Source organism: Triticum aestivum, chromosome 5D (assembly GCF_018294505.1).
Source record: "Triticum aestivum cultivar Chinese Spring chromosome 5D, IWGSC CS RefSeq v2.1, whole genome shotgun sequence".
NCBI lineage: Eukaryota > Viridiplantae > Streptophyta > Magnoliopsida > Poales > Poaceae > Triticum > Triticum aestivum.
In genome coordinates this window covers 481,541,335-481,562,887 of record NC_057808.1, presented here as the reverse complement: position 1 = coordinate 481,562,887, position 21,553 = coordinate 481,541,335, and the positions used below count along the sequence as shown (strand labels likewise).

The window sequence follows — 21,553 nt, the reverse complement described above, 5'->3', positions numbered from 1 at the left end:
CTTGTGCGTACGTCGATCTGCACGCAATCGCCGACAACCACGCTATAAGAATCAAAATTGAATTGAAACCCCACCTCAATCACGTCGTCGTCCGGAAGGTAGTCGCCGGCAAGCACTTCGTTCTCCAGATCGAGGAGCGCCATCCAGCGCGAAGGCAATGTGAGTCGAAGGCGCCCTTCGATCCATACGCCTGGATCCGACCTGTCGGCAAAAGAAGCTCGCCATTGATTCCATCGCCTCTCCTCCCGTCCACAGACACGCTGCGGCGAGGCGACATGGTCCCCGCCAGATCCCGCGCGAGGACTGAGGGAACGAGAGCGAGAGCCGATCTGGGACGGGCCCCCTGCGCCGCCTACGGGCGAGGAGCGCGCCGACCGCGGAGGATCGGCGATCGCCTCAGGCGGCCTCGTTTCCGCCTCGTTCCTAGTTGATGTACCAATTGCCAGCTTCTGTACCAAGTAGTCAAACCGAGAATTCTGTCATAGAGGTTTCAACCTACTAGGACATGAGCTCATTGGATGAATGGAGTCAGCTAATAAGGATTCAACAGATTTGGGGTGTGGGTATTTGAAAACAGTTTACTGATACATAGCTTATCTTCTATCTAAAGGTTCCCCATATAGAAATTAACATCTCAGCCTCTACCTCATCTGTACTATCATCTCTGGACATGATATTTTTACAGATTACAAAATTGTTCTATTAGTAAATCAGGATTATCTTCTTGTTTATCCCTGTCACATTTACTATTCAAAGTTGAGGAGCTACCAAAAGGAACTTTTCTATGCAGAGAATACATTGAGTATGCAATGACTGTATGGACACAGACAGTTGAACAGAACTTGAGAACTGCTCAAAGTTACTCCCTCCGTTCGGAATTACTTGTCGCAGAAATGAATGTATCTAAAACTACGTATTTATGTAGAGAGATAAGTTGTCTGAGAATGCTTACCTTGTCTTTCATTGCAAGGCCAGACTCCATCAGCAAAGATGTGTAGGCGCCCATAAAAATTTGCTCATCTTAATGCGTTTCTTGTCAGGTCATACAGTGCAGACGTCCACAAGCAATTGCACTCCTCATCGTATTCCTTTGCTATTGCAGTGACAATAGTTATCATGTTGGGGACGCGGAGTTTCTGCACCCGAGCTCAAATGAGCTCGGGTGAACAGTAAAATCAAAACTAAATCAAAAGAAATTCAAAAAAATCCAATTTTTTTTGGAGAAATATTGACAAAAGTTCTAAGTGCTTGCAAAAATTCGTCATGAAATCACATTTCTAGAAGGCATGGCAAAAAAAACAAAAACAGTACTCTGAAAAAGCTACTTTCAAAAGCATTTTGAAGCACTGAATTTGTTTTTTTTTTGCCACGCCTTACAGGAATGTGATTTCATGATGAATTTTTGCAGGCACTTAGAACTTTTGTCAATGTTTCTCTCAAAAAAAATTTGGAATTTTTTGAATTTTTTTCGATTTTTTTTCGATTTTACTGTTCACCAAGCTCAAATGAGCTCGGGAGCAGAAAGGCACTTTCGTCATGTTGGATAAACTTGTAATATTATGTTGCTATATGGAGTAGCATCCATTCCTAGTGGAAGATTACATACCACCATATAAGTGCACCATCAGCTAACCATCCGATGACCGACAAGAAAAGCTTGTAGCCACTCTGTACACAGCTATAAGGCTGCCCGCTCTCCATCATGCTAACCAATGCCTGCCTCGCATCATCTAGCATCCTGTTGGCCAAGAATGCCGAGAGTAGGGCATTTCATCAAACACCCCGCGTGCGTCACCGTCACGTCCGTGAGGTGGCCGCATAGAAAGAGACGCAGCGTGTTACTACCCGCGAACACGTCCGTGAGGTGGCCGCCTCAGAGCGCGGCGGCGTGGAGGACGAAGGGGAAGGTGCGGTCGTCCTGGCTCACGGCGGAGCGGAGCATAGGGTTGTAAACGCTCGGAGCTTCTTAGGATGGGAGGGAAGCCGTGGAGAGTGCGTGGGAGGGTGACTTCCAGTCTTCCAGAGGAAGACGGAGCGAAGGCGGTGGGGGCGGTGAAGGAGGAGGAGGCGGAGGAGGGTAGGTCGGCAATCGCGGCGTAGGAGAGGATGAGCGCGCCGGCGAGGGGCAAGGACGCGGCGGCATAGGCGCGGCCGAGGAGGTTGCCGTCGTCGCCGCATTGGTGGAGGTGCGCGCGCGTGCAGGAACGCGGCTGTCAAGTGGCTGGCGGGAGCGCGCTGCTGCAGTTGAGTATTTTGACCACTAGTGGTTGGGGCGCACCCTTGTGCGCCGCCTAAGACGAAGTTGGGGCGGTGCCAGATGGGATGCGCCCCTTCGACTGTCTTTTTTGTTTCTTTGTTAGACTTTTGGATACAAGCTTTGATATTGTATTGTCAAATGCAACATATCTAAATCTCTATATGTATTGACACATCATCTTGCTGTTTGGAAAAATAAGATGCAGCAATATAAATTGTGCGCACGTCGGCCCTGGCGGCAGCGGGCCCTTGATGCCTTCCGCCAACCGTGAGGGCGACAAGAGGAGCGCGCTTGCCTCGTCCGCCATCTTCTTCATTATCTGGTGTGCGTCGCCAATGAATCGTCACATCCTTGTCAGCCTATACATACAAGACAACAATGAGAAACATCCATCAAATACATGCAGCATCTGTGTTCTTGGGGATATCGATCAAGCAGACTATAATAGAAACACGCTCATTCGGATGAGCTCCGCGAGCAGTGGACTCGTACGTCATGGACGGCAACGACCCTCTGGGACACAGCGTCGACCGAGGCGAGGGTGGTAGCCCTGGTCCTCTGGATGGCGAACGGCTCCGCACCGTTGGCGTCCTGGCTCCTCAGCTGCGCGCACTTCTTCTCGTACACCAGGCTGCCTGCAAAAAATTTGTTCCATTTCTTCTTGACTTGTTCTGAACTTCTAATGATTATACAAATTCTTGCAGGAGTGAGTGTGCTCGATCGAACGTACACTGATTTTTAGGTTCTCCTTGTGGCTCTGGAAGATCTGCTGGAATGGCTCCTGCAAAGCTTCACAGGCGCCGACTTGCTCGTCGCCCTCGTCACCTTCAACGTCTCCTCTCGGAGCAGTTGGTTGAACTGTCTATGTACAAGATAGCGATGATGAATGCTACATTCTACCTTCTACTTATATTCTGTGAATCTGTTTTCTCAAATCAGATATCAAATGCATTAATCCTTAATTTTAGGCCAACTCATTTTGTTTCAGAGCTTCCATAGGAAAGAGTCAACAGTTAGGAACAAAAGGAAATGCTTGTCAAGATAGAAAACCTGCTTCCGGTTCTTCAGCAAACATCAAACCATCAAGGTTCCATTTCCAATTCAAGTTTTTTTGTTCTGAAAATAGTCGTCATTCCTACATAAACCTGAGAAAACACAATTGACCTCAAGTGTGGTATATATGCATACATTTGACCCGATCCATCCATAGAAACACCCACTTCTTCAGTACAGGGGGTATATATCAATCTGTAAAACGTCAGCTGCTTGGACATCAAAACATGAGCTACCGACAATGCTGGAAGATTCAGTAAACAGAGTTCATCTAGAGGATGCAAAAAAACAGAAAAAAAAAACAGCTAGAGGATGTAAAGCATCAGGAATTCAGGATGACACTAAGGCGGTAAGGAGCGCTACTAATTAGGCTACCGTACTTGCTGTTGCTTTTTGGCACTGTGTGTATGGCATGTGCATAGCAGTGTTACTGAACTTATTTTAACAAGAAGGCAGGCAATACAGATGAGTGACAGGTCCATGTTACCTTTTGATCTGACGGGTTCTATGTTTACTACTACTTGCTTGGCCATGTACATACATGAGAGGTGATGCAACTTGCAAGTAACTTAACTTGTCAGGTTCCCCTAAATTAAGGCTGCTACTCAACTTACCCAACCTTCCTGAAACATGAGCTTGGATCGTCCAACAGTAGTAAGAGCTTGCTTGTTCCATCCAGTAACTTTTTGTGTTTCGTGTCATGTCATTTGACATTGCAGCCAGCTTCTCCCGGAGCACAACATCTGCCCTGATGACTTGTAGCGGGCGGCGAGGTAGTCGGCGGCACAGTCGGCCTGGCGGAACCGCGTCCCATATACGTACTGCACGGCGGCCTTTCCTGTGTCGCCGTCGTTGAACTGCCCCACCCACATGCCCACGCTCGCGTCCTCCATCTTGAACAGCTGCCATTGCCAAAGCAGAATGCAATCATTTGTTAAACCACCCGTGCACACAGGAATAGATGCATGAATGATGCCGATTCTGATCAAAAATGGGGAAAATGGCACGAGCCCAATCATGCATGGGCTGAAAAGATTTCCCATACCCTACCAGAAAAGCCAGAAGTTGTATTACTACCACTAAATCCATCATCAATACATCCATCACCTCCATTGTCTGGCAATAATTTTTTTGCTTATCAGTAAGCTGCGTATGTTTGAAGAAACTATGCCAATTCCAGCTAATGAAGGGAAGAAAGAACATCGGTACTGGAAGACAGAAACCTACAATCCATTTCCTGCATTAAATCAGAGAAAAAAACTGGAATCACTGGACTGCCAACTATAACAATCAGTGAAATAGGATTTTTCTGTCATTCCTCTTGCAAGCCATGATAGAGCACCATAATGAACATATTTCATATAGTGCAAAATGCTCTGTTTGGATGAACTCTATTGCTCAACCGAGTTTCAGAATACATCGGTCAATCAAGAATTTTTTTGTACTCCTGTAGTGTAAGTATCAGTCTGTTGCATAAAATGAATTAGATATTTCCTCATCATAGAGCGTTTATATATTCTTTTACAGTCTCATGATTGTTTTGTTACCCAAGAAACTCCAGACTTCCATACTCAATACTGCAATTGTTGTTCAGACGCCAGACTTACATTTGGCAACTTGATTTTCCATTAGGGGATTATCAAATTTCTTCTCGCCAATTTTTCCATTTTTGTGTTTTGGTTGTAGCATCTCACCTGGTGTGCTCAGGGATTTATGTAGACGATGTTGGTGCACGAACAATTGAATTTATGATCTTCCCGCTGTGTTGAAGAAAATGGTCTGAGTGTGCTTAGATAATGAAAGAGACTGGGACAGACGCAAAGGACCTTTCAAGAATTTGTTCCCTTCAATCAATGGTGTCGCTCGTTGACATATTCTTTCAGGCACTGCTATGTACTGAGGACCTTATATCATACTCAGAAGCAATTACTATGTGCATTTCGTATCAGCTTGAGCCTTAACTAAAAGGATTTATATTTGTTAACGATCTAGTTATTGGACGATTGCTGCTCTAGTTCATCCTCCTTTTAATTTAGGATCACCCAATCTTTTACCATACACATAATTAGTGTATATAACCCAACTCCATATTCTATACTACCAGAAATACCTATTTCATTTCAGAAACCAAATAAGGGAGCTGGGGTTGAATGGTTTTCTTGAAAATTTTATCTATCTTTCTTTTGTCAGTAGCACACATATCTAGCTTACTCAATTGAGATCATTAAGCCTGCTGGTTATGAAAGCTCGTGGCAAATATGCATTACTTATAACAAAGAAATACAAGTTCATATGTACTTGTTCTCCAAATCTAACATCCATTAGCGTCTGCAAAGAGAACACCATAACACTACCCAAAAATCCCTTTACTTTTATATCTACCAGTAGGATTCTTTTGAGGTTATATCTTCGTAGTGGTTTACCTGATTTGGCAAAGTATCAAAATGATTATAACTGAATGTATGCCTACTCTAGATATATCATGCATTGAGGGGGAAAGCACATGAAAGCAATCTCTAACAAAAAATATATGAACGGGTAGCATGACAACCTAATCACCAATATTAAACGGATGCCCCATTGGAACAATGCGAATTGACTTGGAGCATTTTGGATAAGTAACATCAGACAATGTAGGCATCTTCTGTGTTCAAAGACCTTACCAGATCAACAAATGGTATGAGGGCAAGCTTATATCCATGGAGCTCAGGGAAACCTTGATCTTAGCACTCCGAATACCCATAGCAAATCATCAAATGGTATAGTACCAGGGAATAAAGGACCGCATTTGTGCTTCTAATCTGAGCTTCTATGTTATCAAATTCACTCTGCACATACTCTTTTACACCCATTGTTGTACTCAATAATTGTGTTCCTGCAAGCATGGGCTAGAGGAATAAAAATTCAATAACTACTAATCCATGAAAAAACGAAGCTCGAGTCTCGATAGATACCAATTTTCAATTCAGTCAACATCAAGACTCAAGAGTATAACTCAAATGGGCAGAGAGTTCGGGGCACCATAATGGTTCAGCAGAAGTAATTAGCACTCACCTTTCATTGCGTGAAAATGGACATATGTTATATATAATGCATTAATGTGTTAACAGATTTCTTCTTGTTGCTCTTGGGAGACAGACCTACGAGACCTAAACATTCAAGATCATACAGAACCAAGATCAACTGTGAACTAATTCAGTCTTCATCTATCTACAACGTTATTATCCTACAAAAAAAGAAAAAACTAATTATACCACCATATGTTTATATTAACCACAACAGAGAGATATTAGATCAAAACGGCCAAGAAAGCATCAATGAAGTTTAAAGAGTCTACCTTCTAGATCAACATTGGATTGTAGACTTGATAGCGAAATCAGTTATTGCAAGAGCATGATCCAGCAGATCATTTTTTATACCTAGAACATGGCCTTAGTTACAATCATTTTCTATACCTAGAACATGACCTTAGTTACAATCATCTGTCAAGAACAATTTCATATCTACATTTAGTCAGACAAACAAATAGAATCCTATAATTTAATGAATGAGGGAAAACAGGATGAAGCAAATTTGAAACCGGTATTAAACTGACATCACGCATAAAAGGACCTTCTCTAGCCCCAGATGCATCGATATCTGAGTATCATAGGAGCTCTAACATCTAAATGGAAAAATCCAAAGACCACGTCTAGCTCTCATATTTGAACTAAATATATCATTTTCTTTCATTATAACAATTAGTAGTCTACGAATTTACAGAAGTCGAAGCGGTACAAATTAAAGTGAAATCACTGTTATAATGGCACCTTACCATCCACAAATCATTAGCTGTATAGTCCTAATGCAAAATTTACAACATAAACTTTCTAGATCAGAGAATGAAGAAGACTCAGCAATTCTGAAATTACTAATATGGTATGAATTGTTTTCTAGGGATTAGTACACAGACACATTCAGATTTAGGGAAAACAGCTGAAAAGTGGCTAATTCTCTTATGGTATGTGTGATAATTTGAACACCTGGAACTCAAGATACTGACCATTTTTAAACAAGTCTAATAAAGTGAACTAACAGTGTTTCATTAGACTAAAAAAATCAAACCATTTGGTTGAGTGGTGCTCCTTTTATCATCAGCACGTACACCTGCTAATAACCAGCTTATGAATCATCCAAAGAAATCAACAATGGCAGGCACCTTATATTAAGATAAGTATCCAGGCATCTCAGTTGGGACCTGCAGGTCGCCGTTGAGGTCCTGTCCAGGAAAACGCCGCTGAGGTCCGGTCCTGACACCCAAAAGGACGGTCGGTGTGGAGGCGGAGCTCGGTCTGCTACCGACGAACAACGGCCCGGTATGTGGTGGAGCTCGAACCAGCACCATCATGGCCAACTTTTCCCATTGTGCGTGACGAAGAGGATGGGCTGGAGGAGGCGGATCTGGGCTGGCCTTCGCCGCACGCGACTGGGGATGGAGTCGCCTGCCACATCTAGGGCTGTCTTGTAGGGCGCCCTCCCCGGATGCGGCGGCGTTGAGGAGCCCTCCGCAGCAGCGGCGATGCCTGGCACAACGAGGAGGAAGGATGGAGCGCAGGCAGGGGCCGAAGAAGGTGGAGCCCGGGGTGGGAGAAGGAGAAGGCACGAGCGTGGGGGAGGGGTGAGGCGGCGGCAACGATAGAGGGAAAGGGGTGGCGGCAGGAGGAGGCGCTCGAGACGGACGGCGTGGGGACGAGAGGGTTTCGCTCGACCACTTTTACGTTATTTTTCTGTTCCTTTTATCTCTTTTATTTTCCTGCCCAATCTATGCGTACGACGTGGCACGCGCGAGGAGCCACCCTTGATGCACACCTTATTGTTTTGGATTTGAGTTCAGCCTGGCCTGGCATCCGGTTTTGGGCTTGGCCTTGTGGATGTAAAATGCTCATTTCAACTTAGACATGTTTTTCTTCTTCTCCTTTTAACTTGTCTTTCATTATTATTATTTCAACGCAACTAACCATTCTGCTTGCTTGCGTCGCTAGATTTGGTATCAGTTGTTACGTTTTCGTTTTTATAATTTATATATTAGAATGGTTTTAAAATGTCAAAAAAAATTTGGTAATTTTTTTAGAAAATATGAAGGAAACATTTATCAAAAACTTTTTTTGCTAAAAACTTACAAACAAAAACTTAATTGGAATGGTTTCCTAGCCAATTATTTTCGTGTCGACCACACAATTTTTTCTGCCTTCAATCTTCCTCAGTGTTATCATTGATATATTATTAATTTAAAAAAATTGTGAGGTGTGTAACTGATATGTACATCTTTAACAAATGATAGTGGATTTTGGTAGAAATCTTTCCGCACAGTTGTTGGTAGTAAGGACCTTGCTATGTGACATCAGAAGACTAAGGACACTATGGTCAATAATAATTTGAAGATCTACGGACCTGGATATTATTTTTTGTTATTTCTGATGTTCTTTATAGTAGCATGACTATTGATGAATAGATTAGAAGTTGTACCCGCAAATAAAATATAAATAATTTGAATTTCACCTTTCCACTTTTCCTGGCCCATTGCTGTATTTCCATCAATAGTATGTGAGAATTTTCCATAATAAGAATTAAATACGTATAAGTATGGCTTCTACCTAGTCCTTTCGTCAACTCTCTCTATCAGCGTATCATCAACATACGGCACAGAAAATATTGTCATGACAGGGGACAGGAAGCATATTTTGGCCTTTTATAGATTATTCACAACAGTTTGGAGCAAGTCAGTAGCCAAGACAAAGAATCGAGGAGACAAAGGGTCCCCTTGCAAATAAATTGCCTCACAAGGACCCCATTCAGTAACACAGAAGATGCACCTAATAATAATTCCTTAACCTAGCAAATACACTTTCTGATTGAAACCTTTGCATCTCATAATCTCCAAAATAATTCATGTTCAATAGAATCAAAAGTTTTCTAAAAAATCAAGCTTAAGAATTACAGTTGGCCGCTTAGAAGCATGACTCTTATGGGTATATTCCAAAGTCCAGCCAATGCAGTCTTGGATAGTCCTTGATCTAAGAAAAGTCATATTTGTTTTTGTGGATACATCTTAAGATCTCAACCTAAAATATGTTTGCAGGAAGTTTAGTAAAGAAATAAGACCACCACTAGTAAGAGATATAGGCCTAAAATCATTTACAGATTCAGGGATAGGTTTTCTAGGAACCCGGGTGGTAAAAGATGAATTAATGTTTGCCAAATTAGCAGAGTGAAAAACATGTGCTAGCTCATTGAAGTCCTCACAGATTATATGTCTACATTTATTCATAAAAAGATCATTAAAACCATCTGGGCCAGGCCTCTGTCAGAGGCATGAGCTTAATCATCTATCTCATTTTTTTTTCAAAATACCTGGCAAGAGAGTCTAGTCCAACAACTGGTTGGATCAGAGCATCCAAGTCAAAGCCCATATGGACCCCGTGGGCCAAACCCATCCTCTATTGTGAGGCAGCATGCAGCTGGTGTCACTTAAAAAAAGTACTATCACATCACATGTCACGTTCCCCTCTCGCTAGGGTTTCGTTTCCTCTCAGCGGCGGTGATCTATCACGCCACCGTAGAGACCTCGCCTCCCCTCTCCTACACTCCACACCGTCCGGTCGTGATCTCGGGTCCGCCATCGGTGGGGGGAAGGACCAGTAGGGATTGTACCGCCCGCGGACCAACACCTCGGGCAAGGGGAATATGGAGGACGCTGCTTCAGGATTGGGGAGCGGCATGACAGATCTGGAAGCAATGATGGATGAACTAGGTCTAAAGGAGGATGATCTCCAGGACGTGGTGATCGAGGATGATGAGCTGCCAGAGGAGGCGACTCGGTGGATGGCCATAGCCAGGGTTCACACAGAGAAGGCCTATAGCCAGTATTGGTTCTACAGGAATATGAGGATCGCTTGGGATTTGGAAAAGGAAGTGAAGATCAGGCCGCTTGAAGATAACCTCTATACGCTGCAATTTGAATGCTTGGGCGACTGGGAGCGCGTGATGGAGGAAGGGCCCTGGAGTTTCAAGGGAAAAGCGGTGATTCTTGCGCCTTATGATGGATATACAAAACTGTCGACTATTGAGCTCAACAAGGTTGATATGTGGATTTAGATCCATGACTTCCCAGATGGTTTTTTCCCAAAGATCAAAGTGTTGTCTTCAACTGTGAGAGAGTTCATCTATGCTAAACCAAGATCTCAAGACTTTGAAGGTAATTTCGCACGTGTTCGTGTGAAGATAGATGTCACCAAGCTCCTCAAAAACGATGTCTCCTTGGTGGTAAAAAAGAAGGATACCATGCATAGGGAGATATTCAGAGTTAAGTACGAACGGCTCCCTGATTGGTGTGCCGTTTGCGATTACATTGGACATCTCTTCAAAGAGTGTGGCGACGGAGTCCATCAACCAAAGGCTCTGGTTTTCAAAGATCTGAAAGCTTCTTGGTTCAAAGGACTGGGTAGTGGTCCAGGAGAAGGCCGAGGATTAGCCGAGGGCTATGGAGCAAGAGGAGGGCGCAGAGGAGGGCGTGGAGGTCGTCCAGGGAGAGGGCGTGGCCGTGGAGCTGATCTTAACACGGCTGCACCCAAGGAGAAAGATGCTTTTGCTGCTCCTACGAATGTGGCTATGGAGGAGGTAGACAGAAACAGGAAGAGGGGGTCTGCTTCCACAGACCAAAAGGCTCTAATGCTACTGCCGGCACCCACCGTCGACTCAAGCACCACCTCGCCAGCAACTTTTGAAATTCCACCCAGCCCTTCTTCAAAGCAGGAGCCGAAGAGGAACAAGACCAACACGATGACTGCTGAGAAAACCAACGGAAAGAACACAACTCTACCCAAAAACACTGATGCGCGATTGGCGGGCCCCCAAGTGGGGTCGCGCCAGGCGCAATGAGTCTACTTTGTTGGAACTGACGTGGGGCTGGCAAACCCGCGGCAGTTCAAGAGCTTCGTGACCTAGCGAAGCAACATGCCCTCTCTGTACTTTGCATTCTTGAGACTCAAATAGAGGGAACGGGAGTTGAGAATATGGTGGGCTCTCTAGGTTTTAATAAGAGCTTTGCTGTTAGTAGCTCGGGGAGAAGTGGTGGTCTAGGAATTTTCTGGAATAAAGAAATAAAGCTTGAGATTGTTGGTTATTCGCAGTACCATATTGATGCACTTATTCATGATCTTGTTGATGTGGAAATAAGGGTTACGTTTGTGTACGGGGAAGCTCAAGTAAGTGAAAGATACAAGACATGGGACATGCTTCGTGGAATCGTGGGTGCAAACGACGTGCCATGGTTGGTACTAGGAGATTTTAATGAAGTGCTACACGCTCATGAACACGATGGAGTGGGTAACAGAAGCCAAACACAGATGGACGCGTTTAGAGATGCACTTGATACATGTGGTCTGATGGATATAGGATACACTGGAACAGATTGGACTTTTGAGAAAAAAAAGTAGCAGGAGGGACTTATACACGAGTCAGACTTGATCGTGGGGTGGTGAACCCGGCCTGGTCCATAGCTTTCCCATCAACTACTCTTGAGCACAAGACAGCAGCCTCTAGCGACCACGTACCACTCTACGTAAAAGTTGTGCTGTTGGAAATATGCCCTAGAGGCAACAATAAAATGGTTATTATTATATTTCCTTGTTCATGATAATTGTCTATTGTTCATGCTATAATTGTGTTATCTGGAAATCGTAATACATGTGTGAATACATAGACCACAACATGTCCCTAGTGAGCCTCTAGTTGACTAGCTCGTTGATCAACAGATAGTCATGGTTTCCTGACTATGGACATTGGATGTCATTGATAACGGGATCACATCATTAGGAGAATGATGTGATGGACAAGACACAATCCTAAGCATAGCACAAGATCGTGTAGTTCGTTTGCTAGAGCTTTTCCAAATGTCAAGTATCACTTCCTTAGACCATGAGATTGTGCAACTCCCGGATACCATAGGAGTGCTTTGGGTATGCCAAACGTCACAACGTAACTGGGTGGCTATAAAGGTGCACTACGGGTATCTCCGAAAGTGTCTGTTGGGTTGGCACGAATCGAGACTGGGATTTGTCACTCCGTATGACGGAGAGGTATCTCTGGGCCCACTCGGTAATGCATCATCATAATGAGCTCAATGTGACCAAGTGTTTGGTCACGGGATCATGCATTACGGTACGAGTAAAGTGACTTGCCGGTAACGAGATTGAACAAGGTATTGGGATACCGACGATCGAATCTCGGGCAGTAACGTACCGATTGACAAAGGGAATTGTATACGGGATTGATTGACTCCTCGACATCGTGGTTCATCCGATGAGAACATCGTGGAACATGTGGGAGCCAACATGGTATCCAGATCCCGTTGTTGGTTATTGACCGGAGAGTCGTCTCGGTCATGTCTGCATGTCTCCCGAACCCGTAGGGTCTACACACTTAAGGTTCGGTGACGCTAGGGTTGTAGAGATATTAGTATGCGGAAATCCGAAAGTCGTTCGGAGTCCCGGATGAGATCCTCGACGTCACGAGGAGTTCCGGAATGGTCCGGAGGTGAAGAATTGTATATAGGAAGTCCAGTTTCGGCCACCGGGAAAGTTTCGGGGGTCACCGGTATTGTACCGGGACCACCGGAAGGGTCCCGGGGGTCCATCGGGTGGGGCCAACCTATCCCGGAGGGCCCCATGGGCTGAAGTGGGAGGGGAACCAGCCCCTGGTGGGCTGGTGCGCCCCCCTTGGGCCTCCCCCTGCGTCTAGGGTTGGAAACCCTAGGGGTGGGGGGCGCCCCACTTGGCTTGGGGGGCAAGCCACCCCCTTGGCCGCCGCCCCCCTTGGAGATTGGATCTCCTAGGGCCGGTGCCCCCAGGGGCCCTATATAAAGAGGGGGGAGGGTGGGCAGCCGCACCCAAGCCCCTGGCGCCTCCCTCTCCCTCCCGTGACACCTCTCCTTCTCGCTGAGCTTGGCGAAGCCCTGCCGAGATCCCCGCTGCTTCCACCACCACGCCGTCGTGCTGCGGGATCTCCATCAACCTCTCCCTCCCCCTTGCTGGATCAAGAAGGAGGAGACGTCTTCCCCAACCGTACGTGTGTTGAACGCGGAGGTGCCGTCCGTTCGGCGCTCGGTCATCCGTGATTTGGATCACGACGAGTATGACTCCATCAACCCCGTTCACTTGAACGCTTCTGCTCGTGATCTACAAGGGTATGTAGATGCACTCTTTTCCCTCTCGTTGCTAGAAGACTCCATAGATTGTTCTTGGTGATGCGTAGAAAATTTTTAATTTCTGCAACGATCACCAACAGTGGCATCATGAGCTAGGTCTATGCGTAGTTTCTATGCACGAGTAGAACACAAACTTGTTGTGGGCGTAGATGTTGTCAATTTTCTTGCCACTACTAGTCTTATCTTGTTTCCGCGGCATCGTGGGATGAAGCGGCCCGGACCGACCTTACACGTACGCTAACGTGAGACAGGTTCCACCGACTGACATGCACTAGTTGCATAAGGTGGCTAGCGGGTGTCTGTCTCTCCCACTTTAGTCGAATCGGATTCGATGAAAAGGGTCCTTATGAAGGGTAAATAGAAGTTGGCATATCACGTTGTGGTTTTACGTAGGTAAGAAACGTTCTTGCTAGAAACCTATAGAAGCCACGTAAAAACATGCAACAACAATTAGAGGACGTCTAACTTGTTTTTGCAGCATATGCCTTGTGATGTGATATGGCCAAAAGGATGTGATGAATGAAATATATGTGATGTATGAGATTGATCATGTTCTTGTAATAGGAATCACGACTTGCATGTCGATGAGTATGACAACCGGCAGGAGCCATAGGAGTTGTCTTTATTTTTGTATGACCTGCGTGTCATTGAATAACGCCATGTAAATTACTTTACTTTATTGCTAAACACGTTAGCCATAGAAGTAGAAGTAATCGTTGGCGTGACAAATTCATGAAGACACGATGATGGAGATCATGATGATGGAGATCATGGTGTCATGCCGGTGACGAAGATGATCATGGCGCCCCGAAGATGGAGATCAAAGGAGCAATATGATACTGGCCATATCATGTCACTATTTGATTGCATGTGATGTTTATCATGTTTTACATCTTATTTGCTTAGAACGACGGTAGCTTAAATAAGATGATCCCTCACAATAATTTCAAGAAAGTGTTCCCCCTAACTGTGCACCGTTGCGAAGGTTCGTTGTTTTGAAGCACCACGTGATATCGGGTGTGATAGATTCTAACGTTCGAATACAACGGGTGTAAGCCAAATTTGCACACGCAATACACTTAGGTTGACTTGACGAGCCTAGCATGTACAGACATGGCCTCGGAACACAGAAGACCGAAAGGTCGAGCATGAGTCGTATAGAAGATATGATCAACATGAAGATGTTCACCGATGTTGACTAATCTGTCTCACGTGATGATCGGACACGGCCTAGTTGACTAGGATCATGTTTCACTTAGATGACTAGAGGGATGTCTATCTGAGTGGGAGTTCTTTGAATAATTTGATTAGATGAACTTAATTATCATGAACTTAGTCTAAAATCTTTACAGTATGTCTTGTAGATCAAATGGCCCACGCTAATGTTGCCCTCAACTTCAACGCGTTCCTAGAGAAAACCAAGCTGAAAGATGATGGCAGCAACTATACGGACTGGGTCCAGAACCTGAGGATCATCCTCATAGCTGCCAAGAAAGATTATGTCCTAGAAGCACCGCTAGGTGACGCACCCATCCCAGAGAACCAAGACGTTATGAACGCTTGGCAGCAGCGTGCTGATGATTACTCCCTCGTTCAGTGCGGCATGCTTTACAGCTTAGAACTGGGGCTCCAAAAGCGTTTTGAGCAACACGGAGCATATGAGATGTTCGAAGAGCTGAAAATGGTTTTCCAAGCTCATGCCCGGGTCGAGAGATATGAAGTCTCCGACAAGTTCTTCAGTTGTAAGGTGGAGGAAAATAGTTCTGTCAGTGAGCACATACTCAAAATGTCTGGGTTACACAACCGCTTGACTCAGCTGGGAGTTAATCTCCCGGATGACGCGGTCATTGACAGAATCCTTCAGTCGCTTCCACCGAGCTACAAGAGCTTTGTGATGAACTTCAATATGCAGGGGATGGAAAAGACCATTCCTGAGGTATATTCAATGCTGAAATCAGCGGACATGGAGATCAAAAAGGAACATCAAGTGTTGATGGTGAATAAAACCACTAAGTTCAAGAAAGGCAAGGGTAAGAAGAACTTCAAGAAGGACGGCAAGGGAGTTGCCGCGCCCGGTAAGCCAGTTGCCGGGAAGAAGCCAAAGAATGGACCCAAGCCTGAGACTGAGTGCTTTTATTGCAAGGGAAGTGGTCACTGGAAGCAGAACTGCCCCAAGTACTTGGCGGACAAGAAGGCCGGCAACACCAAAGGTATATGTGATATACATGTTATTGATGTGTACCTTACCAGCACTCGTAGTAGCTCCTGGGTATTTGATACCGGTGCGGTTGCTCATATTTGTAACTCAAAGCAGGAGCTGCGGAATAAACGGAGAATGGCAAAGGACGAGGTGACGATGCGCGTCGGGAATGGTTCCAAGGTCGATGTGATCGCCGTCGGCACGCTACCTCTACATTTACCTACGGGATTAGTTTTAAACCTCAATAATTGTTATTTAGTGCCAGCTTTGAGCATGAACATTGTATCAGGATCTCGTTTAATTCGAGATGGCTACTCATTTAAATCCGAGAATAATGGTTGTTCTATTTATATGAGAGATATGTTTTATGGTCATGCCCCGCTGGTTAATGGTTTATTCTTAATGAATCTCGAACGTAGTGTTACACATATTCATACTGTGAATACCAAAAGATGTAAGGTTGATAATGATAGTCCCACATACTTGTGGCACTGCCGTCTTGGTCACATTGGTGTGAAACGCATGAAGAAGCTCCATGCAGATGGACTTTTGGAGTCTCTTGATTACGAATCATTTGACACGTGCGAACCATGCCTCATGGGTAAGATGACCAAGACTCCGTTCTGCGGAACAATGGAGCGAGCAACCAACTTATTGGAAATCATACATACTGATGTGTGCGGTCCAATGAGTGTTGAGGCTCGCGGTGGCTATCGTTATGTTCTCACTCTCACTGATGACTTGAGTAGATATGGGTATGTCTACCTAATGAAACACAAGTCTGAGACCTTTGAAAAGTTCAAGGAATTTCAGAGTGAGGTTGAGAATCAACGTGACAGGAAAATAAAGTTCTTACGATCAGATCATGGAGGGGAATATTTGAGTCACGAATTTGGCACACACTTAAGGAAATGTGGAATAGTTTCACAACTCACGCCGCCTGGAACACCTCAGCGAAATGGTGTGTCCGAACGTCGTAATCGCACTCTATTGGATATGGTGCGATCTATGATGTCTCTTACCGATCTACCGCTCTCATTTTGGGGCTATGCTTTAGAGACTGCCGCATTCACTTTAAATAGGGCTCCGTCGAAATCTGTTGAGACGACACCGTATGAATTATGGTTTGGGAAGAAACCTAAGCTGTCGTTTCTAAAAGTTTGGGGATGCGATGCTTATGTCAAGAAACTTCAACCTGAAAAGCTCGAACCCAAGTCGGAAAAAATGCGTCTTCATAGGATACCCTAAGGAAACCATTGGGTATACCTTCTACCTCAGATCCGAAGGCAAGATCTTTGTTGCCAAGAACGGGTCCTTTCTGGAGAAAGAGTTTCTCTCGAAAGAAGTAAGTGGGAGGAAAGTGGAACTTGATGAAGTACTACCTCTTGAACCGGAAAGTAGCGCAGCTCAGGAAGATGTTCCTGTGGTGCCTGCACTGACTAGAGAGGAAGCTAATGATGATGATCAAGGTACTTCAGATCAAGTTACTACTGAACTTCGTAGGTCCACGAGGACACGTTCCACACCAGAGTGGTATGGCAACCCTGTCCTGGAAATCATGTTGTTAGACAACGGTGAACCTTCGAACTATGAAGAAGCAATGGCGGGCCCAGATTCCAACAAATGGCTTGAAGCCATGCAATCCGAGATAGGATCCATGTATGAAAACAAAGTGTGGACTTTGACAGACTTGCCCGATGATCGGCGAGTGATAGAAAACAAATGGATCTTTAAGAAGAAGACGGACGCGGATGATAATGTTACCATTTATAAAGCTCGACTTGTCGCTAAGGGTTATCGACAAGTTCAAGGGGTTGACTATGATGAGACTTTCTCACCCGTAGCGAAGCTGAAGTCCGTCCGAATCATGTTAGCAATTGCTGCATACTATGATTATGCGATATGGCAAATGGACGTCAAAACGGCATTCCTTAACGGCTTTCTTAAGGAAGAATTGTATATGATGCAGCCGGAAGGTTTTGTCGATCCTAAGAATGCTAACAAGGTATGCAAGCTCCAGCGCTCCATCTATGGGCTGGTGCAAGCATCTCGGAGTTGGAACATTTGATTTGATGAGATGATCAAAGCGTTTGGGTTTACACAGACTTATGGAGAAGCCTGTGTTTACAAGAAAGTGAGTGGGAGCTCTGTAGCATTTCTCATATTATATGTGGATGACATACTGTTGATGGGAAATGATATAGAATTCTTGGGAAGCATAAAGGCCTACTTGAACAAGTGTTTTTCAATGAAGGACCTTGGAGAAGCTGCTTATATATTAGGCATCAAGATCTATAGAGATAGATCAAGACGCCTCATTGGTCTTTCACAAAGTACGTACCTTGACAAGATATTGAAGAAGTTCAATATGGATCAGTCCAAGAAGGGGTTCTTGCCTGTATTGCAAGGTGTGCAATTGAGCACGGCTCAATGCCCGACCACGGCAGAAGATAGAGAAAAGATGAGTGTCGTCCCCTATGCCTCGGCCATATGGTCTATTATGTATGCCATGCTGTGTACCAAACCTGATGTAAACCTTGCGGTAAGTTTGGTAGGAAGGTACCAAAGTAATCCCGGCATGGAACACTGGACATCGGTCAAGAATATCCTGAAGTACCTGAAGAGGACTAAGGATATGTTTCTCGTTTATGGAGGTGACGAAGAGCTCGTCGTAAAGGGTTACGTCGATGCTAGCTTCGACACAGATCTGGATGACTCTAAGTCACAAACCGGATACGTGTATATTTTAAATGGTGGGGCAGTAAGCTGGTGCAGTTGCAAGCAAAGCGTTGTGGCGGGATCTACATGTGAAGCGGAATACATGGCGGCCTCAGAGGCAGCACAAGAAGCAATCTGGGTGAAGGAGTTCATTACCGACCTAGGAGTTATTCCCAATGCGTCGGGCCCGATGACTCTCTTCTATGACAACACTGGAGCTATTGCCCTTGCCAAGGAGCCCAGGTTTCACAGGAAGACCAGGCATATCAAGCGTCGCTTCAACTCCATTCGTGAAAATGTTCAAAATGGAGACATAGATATTTGTAAAGTACATACGGACCTGAATGTAGCAGATCCGTTAACTAAACCTCTCCCTAGAGCAAAACATGATCAACACCAGAACTCTATGGGTGTTCGATTCATCACAATGTAACTAGATTATTGACTCTAGTGCAAGTGGGAGACTGTTGGAAATATGCCCTAGAGGCAATAATAAAATGGTTATTATTATATTTCCTTGTTCATGATAATTGTCTATTGTTCATGCTATAATTGTGTTATCTGGAAATCGTAATACATGTGTGAATACATAGACCACAACATGTCCCTAGTGAGCCTCTAGTTGACTAGCTCGTTGATCAACAGATAGTCATGGTTTCCTGACTATGGACATTGGATGTCATTGATAACGGGATCACATCATTAGGAGAATGATGTGATGGACAAGACACAATCCTAAGCATAGCACAAGGTCGTGTAGTTCGTTTGCTAGAGCTTTTCCAAATGTCAAGTATCATTTCCTTAGACCATGAGATTGTGCAACTCCCGGATACCATAGGAGTGCTTTGGGTGTGCCAAACGTCACAACGTAACTGGGTGGCTATAAAGGTGCACTACGGGTATCTCTGAAAGTGTCTGTTGGGTTGGCACGAATCGAGACTGGGATTTGTCACTCCGTATGACGGAGAGGTATCTCTGGGCCCACTCGGTAATGCATCATCATAATGAGCTCAATGTGACCAAGTGTTTGGTCACGGGATCATGCATTACGGTACGAGTAAAGTGACTTGCCGGTAACGAGATTGAACAAGGTATTGGGATACCGACGATCGAATCTCGGGCAAGTAACGTACAAATTGACAAAGGGAATTGTATACAGGATTGATTGAATCCTCGACATCGTGGTTCATCCGATGAGATCATCGTGGAACATGTGGGAGCCAACATGGGTATCCAGATCCCGCTGTTGGTTATTGACCGGAGAGTCGTCTCGGTCATGTCTGCATGTCTCCCGAACCCGTAGGGTCTACACACTTAAGGTTCGGTGACCCTAGGGTTGTAGAGATATTAGTATGCGGAAATCCGAAAGTCGTTCGGAGTCCCGGATGAGATCCCGGACGTCACGAGGAGTTTCGGAATGGTCCGGAGGTAAAGAATTGTGTATAGGAAGTCCAGTTTCGGCCACCGGGAAAGTTTCGGGGGTCACCGGTATTGTACCGGGACCACCGGAAGGGTCCCGGGGGGTCCATCGGGTTGGGCCAACCTATCCCGGAGGGCCCCATGGGCTGAAGTGGGAGGGGAACCAACCCCTGGTGGGCTGGTGCGCCCCCCTTGGGCCTCCCCCTGCGTCTAGGGTTGGAAACCCTAGGGGTGGGGGGCGCCCCACTTGGCTTGGGGGGCAAGCCACCCCCTTGGCCGCCGCCCCCCTTGGAGATTGGATCTCCTAGGGCCGGCGCCCCCCAGGGGCCCTATATAAATAGGGGGGAGGGAGGGCAGCCGCACCCAAGCCCCTGGCGCCTCCCTCTCCCTCCCGTGACACCTCTCCTTCTCGCTGAGCTTGGCGAAGCCCTGCCGAGATCCCCGCTGCTTCCACCACCACACCGTCGTGCTGCTGGATCTCCATCAACCTCTCCCTACCCCTTGCTGGATCAAGAAGGAGGAGACGTCTTCCCCAACCGTACGTGTGTTGAACGCAGAGGTGCCGTCCGTTCGGCGCTCGGTCATCGGTGATTTGGATCACGGCGAGTACGACTCCATCAACCCCGTTCACTTGAACGCTTCTGCTCGCGATCTACAAGGGTATGTAGATGCACTCTTTTCCCTCTCGTTGCTAGAAGACTCCATAGATTGTTCTTGGTGATGCGTAGAATTTTTTTAATTTCTGCAACGATCACCAACATGTGCATGAAGCGGCATGCAGGCGGGCCCCAAAGTCCTTTAAATATGAATTGGCGTGGGAGCGTGACCCAGGGCTGCAGCCGGTGGTGCATGCAGCGTGGTCCAATGCAGCGGCAGATTCTGTCATCGAAATCAGTGCAAAGCTCCAGTCGCTCTCATCAGATCTGACGAACTGGGATAGGACACACTTCGGCAACGTGAGGCGCGAAATTCAGCAGCTTAAAAGGCAGCTACAGGAGCTACGTGAACTCCCAAATAGATCCGGGCCCATGCACATAGAGACAAAAATAGTTGACAGGCTGACTGAATTATACCACAGAGTGGAGATTTTGTGGCGCCAGCGTGCTCGTCTTGAGTGGCTAATGCACGGGGATAAGAATACATATTTTTTCCACCTCAGAGCTAGCCAGAGAAGAAGGAATAATCAGATTAAAGCTTTGCAAAAGCCAGACGGTCAAGTAACGAACAATGTGTCGGAGATGGAGAACATGACCAATAATTTTTATAGGGATATGTACACATCAGAGGGAGTCCAGGGGATGGAACTCGTCCTTGATACCGTTCCGACCAAAGTAACTGCAGCTATGAATGAAACGTTGAATGCTCCATGCAGTCAAGACGAGGTAAAAAAGGCTCTCTTTCAGATGTTCCCCACAAAGGCACCGGGGCCGGATGGATTCCCTGCACACTTTTTCCAGCATCACTGGGATACTTGTGGGGAGGACGTCACTAAGGCAGTTCTGAGGATTGTGGAAGGAACGGAATCCGCCGAGTGCATAAACGACACTGTCCTGGTTCTTATTCCAAAGGTAAAAAACACACGCTCCTGTCTCAATTTCGTCCAATCAGCCTTTGTAATGTCCTGTATAAGATTGCCTCGAAGGTGATCGCTAACAGATTGAAG

The 21,553-nt window shown here is 45.6% G+C and overlaps 1 long non-coding RNA gene across 6 annotated transcripts; it reads right to left on the bottom strand.

Moving 5' to 3' along the window:
- Window positions 1–2,362: 2,362 nt before the first annotated feature.
- Window positions 2,363–8,046, bottom strand: LOC123122974 (uncharacterized). 6 transcript variants are annotated; one of them, XR_006460441.1, is made up of 5 exons: window positions 5,974–8,046; window positions 4,356–4,547; window positions 2,988–4,212; window positions 2,750–2,892; window positions 2,363–2,616 (listed from the first exon to the last, which is right to left on the bottom strand). It is a non-coding gene; the product is annotated as an uncharacterized lncRNA (long non-coding RNA). The 6 variants fall into 6 exon arrangements; XR_006460439.1 differs by having other exon boundaries at window positions 4,361–4,547; XR_006460440.1 differs by having other exon boundaries at window positions 2,988–4,547; window positions 5,974–6,185; window positions 6,365–8,046.
- Between the last annotated feature and the right edge of the window lie 13,507 nt (window positions 8,047–21,553).